Here is a 21887-nt window from a genome sequence, read left to right as displayed (position 1 = left end):
CTGGAACTACAGGCGCTTGCCACCACGCCCAGCTAATTTTTGTATTTTTAGTAGAAATGGGGTTTCACTATGTTGGCTAGGCTGGTCTCAAACTCCTGACCTCAAGTGATCCGCCCGCCTTGGCCTCCCAAACTGCTGGGATTACAGGCGTGAGCCACTGCACCCGGCTCTTCTATACATTTTAGATGGCATTTCTGTCATATGCCTCCATCTCTCTGACCCTTCTAATTCAGACATTTCAGTTTTTAAATTCTTATATATTGTCTCCCTGTTACAGAAGATGAGGAATATTGTCCTTTTATCCACCCCCATCACACAGTTTTCCTCCTCCCTCCCTCCCAGTTGAGTTAGAACATTTTATTGTTTCTGTTGCACGAGTATTCAGGGTTTAATTGTTATAACTATGTAAATATTGTTCAGAGCTGAGCCTTAAAGTGTGCCATGATTCCACTTACTTCCCTTGTTGGACAACTTTTTTGTTTTTTTCAGAAGTTAAGACTTGCCTCATTTTTTAAGAAAAAATCTTTCTTGCTGGGCACGGTGACTTGTGCCTGTAATCTCAGCACTCTGAGAGGCTGAGGCGGGCGGATCACGAGGTCAGGAGATCAAGACCATCCTGGCTAACACGGTGAAACCCTGTCTCTACTAAAAATACAAGAAAAAATTAGCCGGGCGAGGTGGCGGGCGCCTGTAGTCACAGCTACTCTGGAGGCTGAGGCAGGAGAATGGCGTGATCCCGGGAAGTGCAGCTTGCAGTGAGCCGAGATTGCGCCACTGCACTCCAGCCTGGGTGACAGAGTGAGACTCCGTCTCAAAAACAAAAGACAAAAAACAAAAAACAAACAAAAAAACTTCCTTGTGTACCTATCACTAATTTATCCTCTACTTCTCCAATGCAACAGTAAAACTCCTCTTGACCTGGTTGAACATACCAGGTGATTTTTCCAGTTCTTTGTGTTTCTTAGGGACATCCCTCTTAGAGGAATCCTCTTTGGGCTTCCACCTGGAATGCAGAGACCTGTGGAGCTACTGTCCCGGGACCTTACACTACTATTATCCTGGGAGTTTCCTTTGCTTCTTTCCTATGTTGGATCCTGCTTTCTGGATCCCTTGGTTTTTGTTGTTATTTTCTTGTTTTGACAGAGCATATATTCTACTAACTTTGATTGATAGTGTGCCTTGGTGTCTGTGTTAGTTCATTCTCTCATTGTTATTAAAAAATACCCGAGACTGGGTAACTTATAAAAGGTTTAATTGACTTGGTTCTGCAGGCTATACAGGATGCACAGTGGCTTTTACTTCTGGGGAGGCCTCAGGAAACTTACAATCATGGCAGAAGGCGAAGGGAGAACCGGGTGTCACATGGAGCAGGAGGAAGAGAGACGGAGGGGAGGTGCTATACACTTTTAAACAATCAGATCTCACAAGAATTCACTATTGTAACACAGTACTAAAGGGAAAGCTGCCTCCATGATCCAATCACCTCCCACCAGGCCCCACCTCCAACACTAGGGATTAAAGTTCTACATGAGATTCGGGCAGGGACATAGATCCAAACCGTATCAGTGTCGAATTCTACAGTAGAGATACATTTCCCTGAGAATTTTGAAGACATGACCCATGGTTGCTGTTGAAAAGTCAAATGACAATCTGATACCCTATCCTGTGCGTATGGCTTGATTTTTCCCTCTGGAAGTTTTCAGGATCTTCCAGAGGCCTAAAGTTTCACAATGATGTGCGTTTTCTGTGGGCACTTGGTGGGCCTTTTATTCTGGAAATCAATCTCTTTTAATTTGGAAATCAATTTTGGGGAAATTTCTGTGGGTGCTAGTTTCCTCTCTCCATTTTCTTTTTTGTTTTTTGTTTTCTTTCCAGATCTATTTTAGTTCAATCTCTAATTTTCCAAAGTGTTCTTTGCAATTTTCCATTTTAAAAAATGTTTTTTTTCTATTTCCTGGGCCATTACTTCAACTTTATCATCCAACTTTTCTATCAGATTTTTAAAAATCCTTCTCCTCACAAATCTTTGCTTCTAAGAGCAATTTCTTGTTTTTTTTTTTCTATAGCATCTTATTCTCGTTTCGTGGACATAATATTCTCTCTTGTGTCTCTAAGAATGTTAATTGTGGTTGCTTTTTGAAATTTTTTATCTTTCAATTGTGGTAACATACACATAACATGAAACTGACCATCTTAAACCATTTTTAAGTGTACAGTACAGTATTGTTAAGCCTATTTGTATTATTGTACAACCAACCTCTAAAACTTTTTCATCTTGGAAAACTGAAACTTTATATCCATTGAACAACAACTCCTCATTTCCAGCTCTCTGTAGCCCCTGGCAACCACCATTCTACTTCACATTTCTATGGATTTGGCTACTCTAGATGCCTCATGTAAAGGGATCATGGAGTTTTGATCTTTTTGTGACTGGCTTATTTCACTTAGCATGTCTTCATATGTATCAGAATTTCCTTTCTTTTTGTGGCAGAATAATATTACATTGTCTGTGTACATCACATTTTGTATATCCATTTGTCTGTTGATGGACACTTGAGTTGCTTCAATCTTTTGGCTATTGTGAATAATGCTGCTATGAACATGCGTGTGTAAATACCTTTTTGAGTGCGGGCGCGATGGCTCATGCCTGTAATCCCAGCACTTTGGGAGGCTGAGGCAGATCACCTGAGGTCTGGAGTTCGAGACCAGCCTGGCCAACATGGTGAAACCCCGTCTCTACTAAACATACAAAAAATTAGCTGGGCGTGGTGGCGAATGCCTGTAATCCCAGCTACTCTGGAAGCTGAGGCAGGAGAATCGCTTGAACCCGGTGGGGTGGAGGTTTCAGTGAGCTGAGATTGTGCCATTGCACTCTAGCCTGGGCAACAAGAGCAAAACTCTGTTTCAAAAAAAATAAAAAATAAAAAAATCTTTTTGAGACCCTGCTTTCAATTGTTTTGGATATCTATCCAGAAGTAGAACTGCCAGATCATATAATTCTATTTTTACTTTTTTGAGGAACCACTACTGTTTTCCATAGCAGGTACACCATTTTACATTTCCACCAACAGTGTATAAGGGATCAAATTTCTTCATATCTCTATACGCTTTAAGAAGTTGTCTGATGGGTGTGAGGTGACATCTCATTGTGGTTTTTGATTTTGTACTTCCCTAATGATTAGTGATGTTGAGCATCTTTCACATTCTTGTTAGCTATTATATATCTGTCTTATTTGGAGAAATGTCTATTCAAGTCATTTGCCCATTTTGAAATTGGGTTGTGTTGGGTTCTTTATATATTCTGGATATTAATCCCTTATGAGAGGTATGATTTATAAATATTTTCCTTTTTTTCTTTTTGAAATGGGGTTTTGCTCTATTGCCCAGGCTGGAGTGCAGTGGTATGATCTTGGCTCACTGTAATCTCCGCCTCCCAGGTTCAAGCGATTCTTCTGCCTCAGCCTCCTGAGTAGCTGTGATTACAGCTGCCTGCCACCATGCCTGGCTAATTTTGTATTCTTAGTAGAGATGAGGTTTTGCCATGTTAGCCAGGCTGGTCTTGAACTCCTGACCTCAGGTGATCTGCCTGCCTTGGCCTCCCAAAGTGCTGGGGTTACAGGTATGAGCCACCGTGCCCAGCCTCTTTCAGCAATGTTTTGTTTTCTGGTGTACAAGTCTTTCACCTCATTGGTGAAATTTATTCCTAAGTATTTTATTCCTTTTGATGTTATTGTAAATGGAATTGTTTTCTTAATTTCCTTTTCAGATTGTTCATTGTTAATGCATGGAAGTCCAACTGATGCTGGATGCTGAATTAATGTATTAGTACTGCAAGTCTTTTTGGTGGAATATTTAGGGTTTTCTAGGGATAGTTGTTTTGTTTTTGAGACAGGGTCTCGCTTTGGTGCTTAGGCTGGAGTGCAGTGGCAGGATCATAGCTCATTGCAGCCTTGATCTCTCAGGTTCAAGTGATCCTCCTGTCTCAGCCTCCTGGGTAGCTGGGACTACAGGTGCCTGCCATCTGCCCAGCAAATTTTGTTGAATTTTTGGGAGAGATGAGCTCTCAAGCTCTTGCTGTGTTGCCCTCCCACTCCTAAGCTCAAGTGATCCTCCTGTCTTGGCCTCCCAAAGTGCTGGAATTACAGGCATGAGCCACTGCACCCCAGGCTATAGTTGTTTTTAAAAGTCTTCTTCAGTCTCCTGCATTGATCTGCTACCTGAGTTCCTTTCTCCTGTTTAAAAAGAAGTTAGTTAGGCCAGGTGTGGTGGCTCACGCCCTGTAATCCCAGCACTTTGGGGGGCCAAGGCGAGTGGATCACCTGGGTCAGGAATTCGAGACCAGCCAGGCCAACATGGCAAAACCCCCGTCTCTACTAAAAAATACAAAAATTAGCCTGGCATGGTGGCATGTGCCTATAATCCCAGTTACTTGGGAGGCTGAGGCAGAAGAATCACTTGAACCGGGGAGGCGGAGGTTGCAGTGAGCCGATATTGTGCCACTGCACTCCTGCCTGGGCAATAGAGTGAGACTGTCTCAAAAAAAAAAAAAAAAAAATTAGTTTAAAAATGTAAATGTCTGAATCTTATGTTTGCAGCTTTCCTCTAATGTTTGGTATTAGTGTTATCCAGTCCTAAGCTGAGAGGCACAAAAGCTGATTGGAAGCTTCTTATGTGTGAGGGCCAGGGAGCGGAGGTAAGGACAGGGTTTACCATACGTGAGTGTCATTTTCTGTTGACAACTGAGCCATTTGTAAGGAAACCGAGAGTTGCGATCACTGTTCCCAGAGAACACTCCTCGAGTCTCCTGCCCTCATGGAGTGGGTGTGTCAGTCTGGCTGTCCCCATACTGGGAGTGCACTGAAGATGGGCCCAGGGGGTCTCATTGATCTGTCAATGCTGTGTTCAGGATCACGGCTCCCTCAACCTTGGCTGTGCCTAGCACTCATTGATTCAGTCCCTCAGAGAGTAAAGCTCTGGTGCAGCTTCTGATGTGGAGGGCAAAGTGGCCATCTCCATGCTGCTCCGGATCCTGGAGGGTAGCTGGGGCTCTCACTGCGGACTTTCAATGGGTCCTCCCTTCTCACCACCCGCGCCCTCATCACCAGAAATGTCTGCTGCTTGGAATTCCTGGGTATACAGGCTCCTCTGCACAATGCGGCTGGGCTGGTTCTCGTTGGGTTGCAGTCTTCTCCCCTCTGCTGAGCTTTTGCCCCTTGTCTTTCATCCTCCAAAGTGTCGCCGCCACCTCTCAGCTGCTGCCACCTCTCATTTGTTTCTTGTCACTTAGGTCACTGTCGTTCCTTCCTGTTTTAGTGTGGCTTGGGGAAGAGATGGGGAATTCATCTCAATTTTCCACGTCTAATGAGAAGGTTCTCCTTGGTAGTTTTCTGGTGGTTCATATTGTGCTCAGGATTCATGTATCCTACTTATAAATACTTGATTGCATTATCACTTGCTTCTGGAAACGTAAAAGTACCTCCATGTTGTAGTGTTAGGATAGATGCAGGGTTTCCCTCAGGTCCTCATGGTTCCTGGCTCATGATGCTATAACCCTTGTTACAGTCTTTTGTCATAATGTTGGGTGCTTTAGGCCTCAGGGGCAGGGCTCAGGAAACAGAACCTCAAAGACCTTCTTCCACCCTCCTTTCACCTGCTCCAAGGCAGGACTCTGCTTTTCCCACCCACTTTTCTAAAGACTCTCATTCCAGAGAGGGTCCCACCCCATACCCTGGAGGCCAATCACATTTTGACAACGTTGTCATAAAAACCCAAGAGGCAGATCACTTGAGGTCAGGAGTTCAAGACCAGCCTGGCCAACATGGTAAAACTCTGTCTCTACTAAAAATACAAAAATTAGCCAGGCATGGTGGCAGCCTCCTGTAACCTGGGAGGTTGAAGAAGGAGAATCGCTTGAACCCAGGAGGCAGAGGTTGCAGCAAGCTGACTAGCCCCTCTCTTTAAAGGACAAGGGCTTGGCCGGGCGTGGTGGCTCGCGCCTATAATCCCAGCACTTTGGGAGGCTGAACCTCCCGCTTGAGGTTGGGAATTTGAGACTAGTCTGACCAACATGGTAAAACCCTGTCTCTACTGAAAATACAAAAATTAGCTGGGCATGGTGGCGTACACCTGTAGTTCCAGCTAGTTGGGAGGCTGAGACAGGAGAATTGCTTGAACCCAGGAGGCAGAGGTTGCAGTGAGCTGAGATCGCACCACTGCACTTCAGCCTGGGTGACAGAGAAAGTCTCTATCTCAAAAAACAACAAAAATAAAAAAACCCAAGAGGACCAGGTTCAGGAGCTTCTGGATAGCTGAACACATGGAGGTTCCTGGAGGGTGGTGCGTCCAGGAGAGGCATGGAAGCTTCGTGTCCCTTCCCTATGCATCCATGCTCCTCACCCTATGCATCTCTTCATCTGTCTCCTTGTAACATCCTTTATAGTAAGTCAGTACATGGTAAGTGCTTCCCTGAATTCTGTGAGCTGTGCCAGCAAATTAACTGAACCCAAAGTGGGGGTTGTGGGAATCCTGGTCAAAAGTTCTGGAGACCCAGAATTGCAGCTGGGATCTGCAGTGGGGAGGGGGAGGCCTGTCTTGGGGACTGAGCCCTCAACCTGTGGGATCTGATTCTATCTACCTGTGGAATCCGGTAGTGTCAGAATTTAATTGAACACTCAGTTTGTGTCCGCTGCTTGGTGTGTGGTGGAAAACCTGCCCACGTTTGGTCAGAGAAGTCTTCTGTGTTGATGACTGCTGTTGCAGTGGTGCGAGAGCAGAGGAAAAACACGCAAACACGCTTTGTGTTCTTCCCAAACAATGCCTATCAGTTGATAAATTTGTTCATATTTGTGTATTCACTCAGTTTTTTTTCCTGACAAATGAAAGGGGAAATTGAACTAATTGCCATAGTCCCTTGCGGTTTGTAAATTCAACCTACCATCTTAAGAATCTTTTTTTTTTTTGGAAACAGGGTCTCACTCTGTCATCCAGGCTGGAGTGCAGTGGCTCGATCATGGCTCACCTCAGCCTTGAGGTCCCTGGGCTCAGGATTTCTTTCCACCTCAGTCTCCTGAGTTCCTGGGATTCTAGGTTATACCATCACGCCTGGCTAATTTTTTGTGTGTATTTTTTGGAGACAGGGTCTTGCCATGTTGTCCAGGCTGGTCTCAAACTCCTGGCCTCAAGCAGTCCTCCCACCTCAGCCTCCCAAAGTGCTGGGATTACAGGCATGAGCCACCAAACTTGACCAGGAATCATTTTAAGTGGGTGCTGAGTTCAACACTAGACACTGGGGTGGGGGGCACGTAAGAGATATGGAAGACATTGCTGTTGTGGTCAGACTACAAGATGGCACCCAGTGATTCTCACTTCCTGGTGTTCGTGCCTCTGTGTATTCTCCTCCCACAATGAATGGGGCTGACTAAGTAATGCATAAGACATCGTGGAAGTGTCACTGTGTGATTTCTGAAGGATGCTGTAGCTTCTGCTTTGTTTGCTCTTGGATTACTTGCTATGGCAGAAACCAGTGGCCATGTCATGAGGATACTCAGGCCATCCTATGGAGACGTCCACATTGCAAGGAATTGAGGCCTCCTGCCAACAGGTAGCACCAAGTCAGCATCCCTGTGAGTGAGCATCTTGGAAGCGGACCCTCTAGCCCCAGTTCAACCTTCAAATGACCACAGCCCCAGCTCGTGTGTAGACTGCAGCCTCCTGAGAGACACTGAGCCAGGGCCTACAGCTAAGTTGCTTCTGACTTCCTAACCTATAGGAACTGTGAGATGATACATGAGTGTCATTAAGTTGCTAAGCTTTGGGACAGTTTATCTCTCAGCAGAAGATAAATACCATCCTAATCTGTCACACTGGCCCCCAAAACTCTGCAAGGTTGCCCTCTCCCTAGTTTCCTTGTGAGCTCCTTTCCAACAACATCTCTCTGCCCAAGCCATGCTATGCTGGCTTCCTTCCAGTTTCTGTAATCCCTGAGTACCTTGTTGTCTTGGGTACTTTCCAGATGCTGTTCCCCCTTGTCCCCATCCTTCCTTCTCCCCATCTCTTCTTCTATTCATCTTTCAAGCCGATGATTAAGTGTCACTGCTCTAGGGAAAGTTTCCTGACCCCTCCTGACTTCCATGGGTCCTGTGCCTCAACATAAACCCTGCAAAGCATCTATCAGAATTATAATCAGTTAACTATTTGTGTAATCATTTATTTGGTACCTCTCTCTCTCTGCTCCCAAGACTCTAACACGTAGAGGGCAGGGAATGCATCTATCTTAAACACTGCCAACTCCACAGTGGCCTGGACAGCATCTGGAACACAGTAGATACTCAAAAGATGTTGGTTGAATAGCTGAATGTGACCTGTTTCTGCCAGCTCCCCTCTGTTGTCATCACCTCCACTGCAAGAAAACAGCTTAGAGCAAGCTTGTCCAAGCCACGGCCCGAGGCCGCATGCGGCCCAGGATGGCTATGAATGCGGCCTAGCACAAATGCATACTTTCTTAAAACATGAATTTTTTGGCCATTTTAAAATTTTTTAGCTCTTCATCTATCATTAGTGTTGGTGTATTTTACTGGTGGCCCAAGACAGTTCTTCCAGAATGGCCCAGGGAAGCCAAAAGATTGGACACCCCTGGCTTAGAGCAAACGCCTCACTGACAGCAGGTTAGTGTTATACTTAAAGGACAGCACATACACTTTTATTACTTTTTAGAAATGTTCACTTCCAACAGTGACTCACTTTGTGACCTTGGGTTGCTTGATAGAGATTGGTACAATGCCTCATTCGAAGGCTGGGAACTGTTTCATTTAGAGAGGTGTTGGCAGGGTTTTCAATGCTCTTGAAGTACAATTTTCTTAATATCTAGGTGGTTGTAAATGATTATGTAAGTGATAAGTAGAAATGAACTGTGATTGACCATGTGTGTGTGTATGCGTGTGTGCACACCTTTTGGTGCTAAATGTGCATGCATATTCTTCAGAAGAGTCTGTTTGCTCTAGAATGCTCATGGATATCCTAAATTCTGCTGCAGACCTGTTTAAAGATGTAATTGACTTTGAAGCTATATTCATTTCTATTATAACAAAACCAATATTTACTTAAAGCTTAGTAAATACTTAGGCATTATGCAAAACCAGTTTCCTTTATCATAGCCAATCTTCGCAGTTACTTTTGCAGGATAGGAACTATTATAACCTCATATGACAGATGAGGGAACTGAGGCTCAGAGGTTCAATAATTTGCCCAAGGTCACACAGCTAATAAGTGGCAGAGCAATAACTAAAATCTGTATGGCATGCTCAAAATCTTTGGCAAAATTGTACATGTGTATTTGTGACTAAGAGAATAAGGAAAAAGAGGAATGTGACAAAAGTCACCATTCTGAAGGATTTTAATCATAAAGGAGCCCTCAGAATAGCATTAGTCTATAATCAGATGCTCAGGTACTGAATGGGATGGATGCAAGAAGTGAGCAAAGCTGATGGATCCAAATGTTACCTGCAGTGCACCTGTACCCATGAGATAAGCTCTTGGCGCATCCATCAAATTACAGTCCAGTTCAAAGCAGAATCATGTTTGCATAACAAACAACAGAACAGTCCAAAAAAAGGCCAGTATTTGGATACAGCTGGATCTCAGGAATGCAGATGAGGAGACACCTGCAGCTCACCAGGCTCTGAGCCAGAACAGACGGATTGAAGACAGGGCCAGAGAAGGGGATTTTGAGGTTGGCTACATCTTTCTTTCTTTTTTTTTTTTTTGAGACAGGATCTTGCTCTGTTGCCTAGGCTGGAGTGCAGTGGCATGATCTCTGCTCACTGCAGCCTTGACCTCCTGGGCTCAAGTGATCCTCCCACCTCAGGTGTATGCCACTACACTTTGTTTATCTTTTGTAAACATGAGGCCCTACTATGTTGCCCAGGCTGGTTTTGAAATCCTGGACTCAATTTCCTCCTGCCTCAGCCTTCCAAAGTACTAGGATTATAGGCATGAGCCACTATGCCCTGCCAAGGTTGGCTACATCTTGTACTGAAACTGGTATTAACACAAATCCTTCCACTTGAGCCCCAAATCTAACCACATACAAATGCTATTCATTCACCCCAGCAGTCATTCAACAAGTAATTTCTGAACACTTACCTGCCAGGCGTTGTGCGAGGCAGGTGGGTAGGCAGGAGAACAAGGGAAATGTTCCTGCCCTCCTGGAGCTTACAGTCTTGTTTGGGAGTGGAATCCATATCAGTGGAACATATACATTAAACAAATTATTATTTTTTATTTTTGTATTTTTGGAGACAGAGTCTGACTGTGTTGCCCAGGCTGGAGTGCAGTGGTATGATCGTGGCTCACTGCAACCTCTGCCTCCCAGTTCAAGCAATTATTGTGCCTCGGCCTCCCGAGTAGCTGGGATTACGGGCGTGTGCCACCATGCCTGGCTAATATTTGCATTTTTAGTAGAGATGGGGTTTCACCATGTTGGCCAGGCTGGTCCCGAACTCCTGACCTCAGGTGATCCACCTGCCTTAGCCTCTCAAAGTGCTGGGATTACAGGCATAAGCCACTGCACCCGGCCCCATTGTCACACTCTTGACCCTGCCGTTATCAACAACTGCAGCCCCTTCACAACATTAGTTTACAGCATCCCCCAGTACAAGAATGTAGTACCTCATATCTCCAGTTCTTTGACCCCCTTACCTGGGCCTCCAATTCACTAACTTTTCTACCTTTTCCTTCTCATAGTTCATTTCCCTCCTTACTCAGCTTAAGTCTCATTGCTTCCTTGTGTATCCCTGTATTTGTTCTCTGTTGCTGCTGTAAGAAATTACTGCAAACCTAATGGCTTAAGACAACACAAATATATTATCTTACCGTTCTGGAGGTCAGAAGTCCAAAGTGGGTTTCACTGGGCTAACATTAAGCTGTCGGCAGGGCTGGGTTCCCACTGGAAGCTCTAGGAAGGATAAATCTCCTTGCCTCTTCCACTTCCTAGAGGCCATCTGTGTTCCTGGACTCATTGCTGCTTCTTCCACCTTCAAAGTCCATAGCATTGGCTGTATCTTTCTCACCATGCCATCTTTCTGCTTCTCTCTTTTCTACCTTTTTTTCCTCTTCTGAGGACTCCTGTGATGATACCGGGCCCAATCTCCCCATCTCGTGGTCAACTGATTAGCTACTTTAAAAAGAATATTTTAAGATCGGGGTCTCATGATGTTGTCCAGGCTGGTCTCAAGCAATCCTCCTGCCTCAGCCTCCCAAGTAGCTGGTACTACAGGTGTGCACTGCTGCACCTGGCTTGATCAGCTACTTTAATCCATCTGCAAACTTCATTCTCATTTCCTTTTGCTATGTCGCCTGACATATTCAAATTCCAGGAATTAGAAGGTGGACATCTTTGAGGGGCCATTATTTTTCCCTTCTGTTTATTGTACTGGCCTCAGCAAAAGCCCAAATCTCGTTGAAAACAAGTGTCCACCTACTCCAAGCCTGCACGCAAGCAGCTAAGCACCCAACATGCTAAGCACCCAAGCAGCTAAGCACGGTGGAGAAAGAGAATCTTCCTCAATCGTCTCCAGTAAACTCCCAGGACTGCCAGGCAATTCTACTATATTTCCCTCATCCGTTTACACTCCTTCGCTTCTAGACGCTAATTTCACACCTCCTCCTCTCTCGAAGCCCCCACATTTCCTTCCCTGTTCTTATTCTCAGCTGAATCTTGATTCCTACTTCCTAGAGAAAATTGGAGCAATTGGAAGAGAATTTCCCCACACTCATCAGCGCCCACCTGCATCTGTGCTCAGGCACGGCCTTCCCTCCGTCCTGTGGCTAAACAGCTGAACGCCAGCCTGAAGGCAGCCCCTCCCCTGACGCCTGGGCCTATCCCTGCTCACTGCCTCCAGGGAGGCCAGTCCAGCCAGCCCTTGCGTTTTCCTATGTTATCAATTACCCCCTTGCCTCTCTTTTGGACTATTTTCCATCAGCATACAAACGTTTTATCATTTCTTCCATTATACAAAACAGACCTAAAAAAAAAAAGTAAATAAGCCTCTCTGTTGTTCTTACATCTCCTCTCCAGCCACTGCCCTATTTCTCGGTCTTTCTTTACAGCACAACTTGAAAAAAATGCTGCCTGTTGGTCCAGTTCCTTCTCTCTTGGATCCACTCCTATCTGGCCTTGTCTTCCACAGTGCTTCTGAAGGTCACTGACAATCGCCACACTGCTAAATCCAGCGGTCGATTCCCCTACTGAGCTCTCAGCAGCATTTGATACAGCTGATCACTGCTTCCTCCTGAATATGTTTTATTTACCTCCTGTCTTGGTTTCGTTCTTATTTAGTGGCAGCTCCATCTCAAGCTCCTTTGCTGATTTCTTATCTCCTTGACCTTGAGATGCTGGAGTGCCTCATGCTCCCCTCGTGAGTGCATCAGGCTCTTGGCATAAAACACTGTTTTATAAGCTAATGACCTCCAAGTTATATCTGTAGTCGGGACTCTCTCAGTTCCAGACTCTTTTCTGCCCTCCACTTGGAGGTAAATACACTCAAAGTGAAAGTGACATAAACCAGCCAGGTGCAGTGGCTCATGCCTACAATCCCAGCACTTTGGGGGGCCGAAGCAGGAGGATTACTTGAACCCAGGAGTTTGAGGCTACAATGAGCTATGATCGCGCCACTGCACTCCAGCCTGGGTGACAGAGCAAGACCCTATCTCACTCAATCAATAAATAAAATGACATAAACCAATGATGGCAATGTCAGCCATGGTTGCTCAGGTCAAGAACTTTGGCATCAATCTCAGCTCTTCTCTTTCCTTCATACCCTTTAACCAGTCCGGGCAATTCATGTCAGCTCTATCTTCAGCTACACCCAGGATCTGACTCGCTCTCATCATGTCTGCTGCTCCTACCCCAGTCCAAGCTACCATCATCTATTATCTGGATCAGCGCAGTAACCTCCTGCCTACCCTGCTGGGTCTGTACCGCAGACCCTAGCTGATGGATAAAATGAGTACTCAGATACAGGCTTGCGGCATAAGAGCAGCTCAGGGACTGCCTGGCTCTCATGGCCAGAGAGCAGCCCCAAGAGGATGAAGCTGCTTTCTTTTATTCAGTGCGGGCACAATGCCGAAAACCTGGAGCAAACACAACCTGTAGGTAATTAAGATTTATTGTTCCCCTTTCAGGGAACCTCACACGCACAGATCATCAAAGGTCAGTTCCTGGTCAACATAAGTAAACAAGCCTGTTTAAGATAAATTCTCCCACACTCCCGTGTACCTACTCCTTGCCCTCTGCTTCAGGGTTATAGAACAGTTGCCTTCAGCTATTCTTCCCCAGGGTTCTGCAGAACCTTCTGATCTTTCAGAAGGTTTGCATCCTTTCCCTATAGTTTTTCCCACCACTCTGACCGGTCCCCCTCACTGTCCTCCATGTCTCTTCCCAGGATCTTGTACAATCTCTTCTCAGCAGAGGGGCCCTTTTAGGATTGCAAGACTCTATCTTGTATCCAAAGAGTGCTAATCAAACACTTTAAGCTAGATCCTTAGAGAGTGAGTCTCATTGGCCGGGCGCCGTGGCTCACACTTGTAATCCCAGCACTTTGGGAGGCCGAGGTGGGTGGATCACAAGGTCAGGAGATTGAGACCAGTCTGGCTAACATGGTGAAACCCCATCTCTACTAAAAATACAAAAAAATTAGCCAGGCGTGGTGGCGGGCACCTGTAGTCCCAGCTACTTGGGAGGCTGAGGCAGGAGAATGGTGTGAACCCAGGAGGCAGAGCTTGCACTGAGCCGAGATTGAGCCACTGCACTCCAGCCTGGGTGACAGAGCGAGACTCCGTCTCACAAAAAAAAAAGTGAGTCTCATCATGTCCCTCCCCTACCCCAAATCCTTCATGGCTCCCCATGGCCAACTAGGCCTTGTCTCAGCCATCCCCGTGGCCTCTCTGACCTCATCCCCTAGTCCACCCCTCAGAGCGTTGCCCCACTTTGACTTCCTTGCTGTTAACCCCAACAGGCCAGGCACTCTCACCTGGGAGTCTTCATATGGGCTGTTCCCTTGGCCAGGGATATTCTTCAGGCACCCAGAGGGCTCCCTCACTACTCCCTTCACATCTGGGCCCAAATGCCACCTTCTCTGAGCAGCATGCCGGTCACACCATTTCCAGCTCCCACCTCCCCACTTCTGCCTCAGCTCACTCTGCTCGCATCTCTGCTGTAGTCTTTACTCGCACTCCTCACCATCTGTGTTAGTTTCCCATTGTTCCTGTAACAAATGCCACAAACGGTGGTTTAAAACAACACAGTTTATTACCTCACAGTTCTGGAATCAGACGTCTAAAACAGGGCCACAAGGCTGTGTTCCTTTTATTTATTTATTTATATATTTATATATTTATATATTTATTTATTTATTTGAGATGGAGTCTCTGTTGCCCAGGCTGGAGTGCAGTGGCATGATCTCGGCCCACTGCAGCCTCTGCCTCCTGGGTTCAAGCAATTCTCCTGCCTCAGCCTCCAGAGTAGCTGGGATTACAGGCATGTACCATCATACCTGGCTAATTTTTGTATTTTTAGTAGAGATGGGGGTTTCATCATGTTGGCCAGGCTGGTCTCGAACTCCTGACTGCAGGTGATCCACCCGCCTTGGCCTCCCAGAGTGCTGGGATTACAGGTGTGAGCCATGGCCTTCTAATTTATTCTTATTTTTTAGTGACAGGGTCTTGCTCTGTAACCCAGATTGGAATGCAGTGGCATGATCTTAGCTCACTGCAACCTTGGACTTCCGGGCTCAAGTGATCCTCCTGCCTCAGCCTCCTGAGTAGCTGGAACTACAGGCATGTATCACCATGCTTGGCTAAGTTTTGTTTGTCTGTTTTTGTTTAAGAGATGGTATCTCACTATGTTGCCTGGGCTGGTCTCAAACTCCTGGCCTCAAACAACCCTCCTGCCTCGGCTTGCCAAAGTGTTGGGATTACAGGTGTGAGCCACTGTGCTCAGCCAGCTATGTTCCTTCTGGAGGCTCTAAGGGAGAATCTGTTTCTCCCCTAGCTGCCTTTACCAGCTTCTAGAGGCCACCTGCATTCCTGGGCTCATGGTTTCTTCCTCTGTCTTCAGAACCAGCAGCTTAGCATCTTTTCTCTCTGATTTCTAGCCTCTCTTTTTAGAGATAGGGTCTCAGGCCAAGGTAGCTCACACTGTAATCCCAGCATTTTGGGAGGCTGAGGCAGGAGGATCACTGGAGCCCAGGAGTTTGAGGCTGCAGTGAGCTGTGATTGTGCCACTGCTCTCCAGCCTGTGTGACAGAGTGAGACCCTGTCTTGAATAAATAGATGGATGGAGAGATAGAGGGATAGCAATGAAGTCTTGCTTTGTTACCCAGACTGAACTCGAACTCCTGGCCTCGAACGATCCAACTCCTGCCTCAATCTCCTGAGTAACTGGGATTATAGACATGTGCCACCACACCCAGCTTCTTCCTCCTCCTTATAAGGACTCTTGCAATTACCTTGGGCCCACTCAGAGAATCCAGGACAATCTGATGTCAAGATCCTTAGCTTAATCACATCTGCACAATCCCTTTTGCTACATAAGGTAATGTATTGACATAATTAACAGGGATTGAGAAGTGGACATCTTTGGGGGTTTCACTACTCGGCCTGTAACACCTGCTGATAAACGACAGTATACTTCTTTGTTTACCATCTACCATCTTTGAAAAAAAAAAAAGGGCTCTCACTATGTTGCCCAGGCTTGTCTCAAAATCTTGGGCTCAACCAGTTCTCCCACCTCAACCTCCCAAAGTGCTGGAATTACAGGTATGAGCCACCGCTCCTGGCCTCATCTGTGTTCTCAAGGGCAGGTTGTAGACTCCTCGGGGATGATTTGTATCTGTATTCACAGTGCTTAGGACAATGCATAGCTAATAGCAAGTGCTCAATAAATATCTATTTTTGAAAGAACATCTGGCTTTTTAGCTGTGGCTGTGTCTGCCCGCTCTTGGTGTATGTGCCAACCGGCAACACTGCTGGTCTTTGAAAGCACTTGCTCCCTATGTGATGGGCAGTATCAACAATGCCTGGGGTGGTTTGGAGGAGGGCACTGGGCAGCCCCTCAACCCGGGCAGGCTGAAATGGGAGCCCCACTCCTCTTCCATCAGATATTTTTCATAGGCTGCTTCAGTGCAATTCCATTGAATTCCTCCGTGTTTACTGAGCCCTGAGGTGACAGGCGTGGTCCCACCCTGCCACTCCAGGAGATGTCTAGAAAGAGCGTCATCGCCCTCAGATTTGAACCAGAGATTTATCTTTAGTCTGGAAAATGGTATTTGTTACCATAGCAACCAGACTTCTAAAAAAATGGATGTCAAGTAACATGCGGATCCCAGTGCTCATGGCAACCGCCATTCTGCATATTTTGGGGAGAAAATGTGCCTCGCCTTTCTCCTGCCTGTGAGTTGGGCAGTGGGGAGGTGAGGTTAACACCAGGTTTCCTTCTAGAATTGATGAGACACTGAGGTTTTTGGTTAGTGGAGTTAGAGGCTGGACCCCTCTCCGACTCCCACTGTGAAAGCAGCTCTCTTCTACAAAGTCACATAATCAATGCCTTTCCCCAATTATTTGGAAGGAGGTCTCTCTTCTGCTCTTGCCTCCTTTGATGCTGCTCAAATCCCTGGAGACATTCTTGGATTCTACCAGGAACACACATGATAACAGATACACACACACACATCCCCTGTGCACTGAGAATCTGACAGGTGCGGGCATCACCATTCATCCATTCTCCTATGTATTTGCTCGTTGATTCATTCGTGCCTTCTCTTAGTAAATATTCATTAAGTGCCTACTACATATCTAGCTCTGTGCTGGAGACTTGGAAGCAAACAGGGCATGATTAAGGATGTGATTCTCACTCTCCAGCCCTGTATTACAGAAGAGATAATAACACATTCATTACTCAACAGCTTCACTGAAAGAGGCGTGCACGGGAAGGAAGGGAGTGATTAACTGTAGCAGAGATGTGGGTGTTGGGTGGAAATCAAAGAATTTAGCCTTGTTTTAGGTTCTCTTACAGAAAAGATTGGTCAAACTGTATTCCTTCCAGGAAGATTTAAGAAAAGTCCTCTAACAAGTTTCCCGGAGGCATCTTTGATTACCCCATCGCTTCAATTGAAGATGCAGATTCTCTCCATTATAATGTTTCTGAAATCAGAATGTTTCTCGTGACTGATGTGTATATTTAATGAAGTGTTTCTTTTCCTATCCCCAGTTAAATTGGTGGTGTGTCTTACAATCAATGGTGTCCTAGAATCAAGGATATTTGAGATTTCCCGTTTTTACTCCCAATATTCATTAGTAACTAAGCCTGAGTCCTCAGAGAATCTTCTTGGCCTTGGACTTCTGCTCACATTTCCTCCCTGAAGAAGTGTAGCTTTCCCCATTAAAGACAGTGTATGGTTTCAGCTAGAAGGCTTTTGAGGGACTTCTGTGCATTCGTTGGCAGTTGAGTTAGTATTGAGGAGCATGCATTCTGCAGCCAGATTGCCTTGGTGAATTTCCAGGAGCCATCCCTTTCTAATTTGTGTCCCTCTCTGAGCCTCAGCATCCTCATCTATAAGATCGTAAGATTACTTACCTTTAGCGTTAATTATCCTTCAATTAATCAATGCAACACATATGTACTGAGTGTCTACTGTGTTCAAGAACTATGGAAAAGGTGGAAATGTGAAAGTGGACAAACCGCACAAAATTCCTGCCCTTGTGAGCTTACATTCTATTGGAGGAGACCAATGGTAAACGTGGAAATTACTCAAATGTAATACATTAGCTGGTAATAAGTGCTCTGGAGAAAAATGAAAGCAGGGAAGGGGGTAGGGACAGCCAGTGCAAGGGAGTTACGAATAGCAGTTAGGATTAGGTTTGGTTGGGAGTAACAAAAAAACCAAACAACAGTGGCTCAAAAAAGACAAAGGTTCACTTTGCTATAATAAATTTGAGAAGTCCAGGGTGGCTTTACAGCCACTGGGGACCCAAGTGTCTTTTATCTTCTTGCTTTGTCATCCTCAATACGTAGCCACTACCTCATGGTCAAAGATGGATGCTGGAGCTCCAGCTGTCTTGACTACATTCCAGTCAACAGAGAGAAAGAAAGAATGTGCCTCTTTCCCTTTAAGAACATTCCCTAGAAGGCCAGCACGGTGGCTCATGCCTGTAATCCCAGTACTTTGGGAGGCTGAGGCAAGTGGATCACCTGAGTCAGGAGTTTGAGACCAGCCTGACCAACATGGAGAAATCCCATCTCTACTAAAAATACAAAATTAGCTGGGTGCGGTTGCGCATGGCTGCAATCCCAGCTACTTGGGAGGCTGAGGCAGGAGAATCATTTGAACCCGGGAGGTGGAGGTTGCAGTGAGCTGAGATTGCGCCATTGCACTTCAGCCTGGGTAACAAGAGTGAAATTCCATCTCAAAAAACAAAACAAAACAGAACAAAAAACATTCCCTAGAAGTTTGATGTGACACTTTCCTTTCTTTTCCCTTGGCCAGAACTTAGTCACACGGTTATACCTCTGCAAGGAGGGCTGAGAAATGCAGTTTTAAGTGCCCAGCCAAAGAGTAGAGATTTTTTTTTTTTTTTAAACCAAGTAACAATGGATAGAACAAATATGGGGCAAAATTAGCTGTCTCTGCACAGGTTATCACAAAGATTTGATCAGATGATGCATGCAAAGGATTTAGCACAGAATAAGCATTTGATAAATATTAGTTGTCTTTTGACACAACGTTTTCTCAATGTACGTGTTCTTGGTAAACAGTGAGCAGATGAGGAAAATGGAGGCTCAAGGGTCTTAGGGACCAACCTGTGGCTACTTGAAAGGTGGCAGATCCTATCCTGTGGGCATCGAGATCCTAGAAACCATCCCCCAGCGGGCACTGTGGCTGGTGGGGCATTGAGGCTGTGCTCCGCAAGTGCTGCCCGCTGATTTCTGGGCCTGGGACAACCTCTCCAGCAGGTGGGCTTGTTGTCTCTCTTCCAGGATCACCCATGGTTTGTTGGCTTTTCAGAGCAGTTTCTCTTACTCTGACATGCCTCTGCCCAAAACAATCCTTGCTGCTTACAGAGTAGAATCCAGACTTTACCATTCCTGGCACTGAATAGGTATTTAATGCAAATGTATTAAAATAATGAACTCAAGGGCCTCTATGAGCTGGTTCTAATTTCTCCTTTCTAATTTATCTCTTTCCCCATTGCCTCTTCCTACCCCTGAGTGGAATCTATTCTGTAATTCAATAGCTGCATTTTTTTTTCTTTTCTTCTTTTTTGTTTTTGAGACAGAGTCTCACTTTGTCGCCCAGGCTGGAGTGCAGTGGTGGGATTTTGAATGACTGCAATCTTCGCCTCCCGGGTTCAAGTGATCCTCTTGTCTCGGCTTCCTAAGTAGCTGGGATTACAGGCACGCACCACCACGCCTGGCTAATTTTTGTATTTTTAGTAGAGACGTGGTTTCTCCATGTTGGTAAGGCTGGTCCTGAACTCCTGACGTCAGATGATCAGCCCACCTCAGCCTCCCAAAGTACTGGGATTACAGGTGTGAGCCACCGCGCCTGGTCGCTTTTTTTTTTTTCTTATTTTTATTACCGGAACAAATATAGTTGCATTTTAAAAGAAACCTCAGATTATCAAACTGTGTGATTTAAAAATAATTGTTTCAATAGGAAGATAACAATAAAGGCTAGAGTATTTCAGACTTGAAATACTAACAGTTGTCTTGGTCTGCCCATCAGACCCTCCTGTCTTCTGGTCTCAGCCGCCAGCCCCTAGACCATGGGGGTGAGTTCTGTCCAACACTGGGCAAATATATTATCACCACAGTGATTGGTCCAGGCATGCACACTGGCCCAAGATAGCCAATGGGAAGTCTTTCTCCTAGTCCTCTGCCTCCCCCTATTCTGCTTGCAAGACAAAGAGCTTAGCCTGGTGCTGTATATGACTATGAACTAATTGTAAGGAGAAAGACTAATGGTGGTAGGAGAGACTGAAGCAAACTGCCAGAGAAAAGCAGAGGAGAGAATGAGGAGGGAGACAGGAGGAGGCAGCGGGAGAGAAGAGTAAATAAATATGGGTGCATTTGAACCCTGGGTCCATGTGTACTCTGGGCCAGCTTCATCACTGTGCCTTTTCTAGTTCGGCTATTGAGCCTGTAATTTTTCCTTTTTGGCTTAAGCTAGTTTGAGTTGGATCAGAAGTGGGAACAGAGCAAGTCAAATGAGGCACTTGAGGAGCACAATTGAAGGAGGCATCTTTACAAGCCTGACAGTGAGTACCTTCCTACATTTCTCACCCTGAGCTCCTCACTGGCCTCCTCTTAGTCTTGACTTTGAGTTGCGTTTTAATAACTTGTAACCAAACAAATTCTTGGCTAATGTAAGCTTTACTTGTTATTTTCAATAAATAACGAATTCTTGGCTAATATAAGCTCTACTTGTTATTTCAAATTGCAAGTTAAAAACATTATATTAGTTGATCCAGTTGGTCAAATACACCCCAATTTTTTTAGGCTGCATTATTTTAAATTGGGTACAAAGATCTTATTAACATATCACCTAGACACCATTTCACCCACTGCTTTTTGTAGGCTGCCAGTCTCTTGTCTGCCTCTTCAGCAGTGGTGAGGTGGATACCCTTTCCTCGGGAAAGAGAAATCCATGCTTTGTTGCCCTTGCCAATAACAAAAATGCTGGAAAGCTAGGTGGCAAAGCTGTTGCTGTTGGCATCTTTCACATGAACCACATCAAAAGATGCAGGGTGCCTCTTTCTATTGGTGATCACACCAATTCTTCCCGGGTTCTCACCTCCAGTCACCATCCACAGGTTACCAGTGTCGAACTTGATGACATCAGTACTCTTGCCAGTCTCCAAATCAACTTGAATGGTGTCATTCACCTTGATGAGGGGACCAGGGTAGTGGATGGTGCCAGCATCATCGGTCACCAGATGAGGGATTCCTTTTGTACCCACAAGATTTTTCTCACTTTGCACAATTTGCACTTGGCCTCCTCAGCTGTAATACGGTGGATGGCAAAGTGATCCTGATGTTACAGATCAGACGGAAATTCTCTCTGGTCTTGTCGATGATGACATCTGTGAATCCGGCACTGTAGGTTCTATCAGTTTGGACCTTGTCGTCAATCTTAATGAGCCGCAGCATCCAAATCTTTAGTTCGTCTCCGGTCAGGGCATACTTAATTCTGTTTCTTAGGAAAAATGATGAGGGGTAGACACACTCTCAGCTTGTGGGGACTGGTGGATGGATGAGGAGCAAACACACCAGTCAGTGTCCCCAGCATCCATTGCTTTGAGCTACTACCACTTCAGATGCTTCTTGGGACCATAACCCATGGCTACCTTAGGCATGGAAAGAAGTTCACCTTCCTCCCCTAAAGATTCAATGAACAGGCCTGGCGTGGTATCTCACGCCTGTGATCCCAGCACTTTGGGAGGCTGAGGTGGGTGGATCACCTGAGGTCAGGAATTTGAGACTAGCCTGGCCAACATGGTGAAACCCCGTCTCTACTAAAAATACAAAAAATTAGCTGGGCGTGGTGGCGAGTGCCTGTAATTGCAGCTACTCAGGAGGCTAAGGCTGGAGAATTGCTTGACCCTGGAAGGCAGAGGTTGCAGTGAGCTGAGATCACACCACTGCACTCCAGCCTGGGCAACAAGAGTGAAATTCCATCTAAAAAAAAAAATTAAATGAACATATCCTGAAGAACACAGGCCCACAGACAACTGGGTCAATGTCAGTGGGTTTCTACAGAGGCTAAGAAAGTAGATGTGGCCCATTTCACAATTGCCAGCAACTGACGTGGCTCCAGCACCAGCGATTCATTAGG

General features: G+C 45.7%; 1 pseudogene; it reads right to left on the bottom strand.

The window, feature by feature from the left end:
• Positions 1-20010: 20010 nt before the first annotated feature.
• LOC104663237 lies at positions 20011-21393 on the bottom strand (annotated as a pseudogene).
• Positions 21394-21887: the final 494 nt, after the last annotated feature.

Source organism: Rhinopithecus roxellana, chromosome 12 (assembly GCF_007565055.1).
Source record: "Rhinopithecus roxellana isolate Shanxi Qingling chromosome 12, ASM756505v1, whole genome shotgun sequence".
Lineage (NCBI taxonomy): Eukaryota > Metazoa > Chordata > Mammalia > Primates > Cercopithecidae > Rhinopithecus > Rhinopithecus roxellana.
The sequence above is the reverse complement of the archived record's forward strand: the minus strand, read 5'-3'. Positions and strand labels throughout refer to the sequence as shown.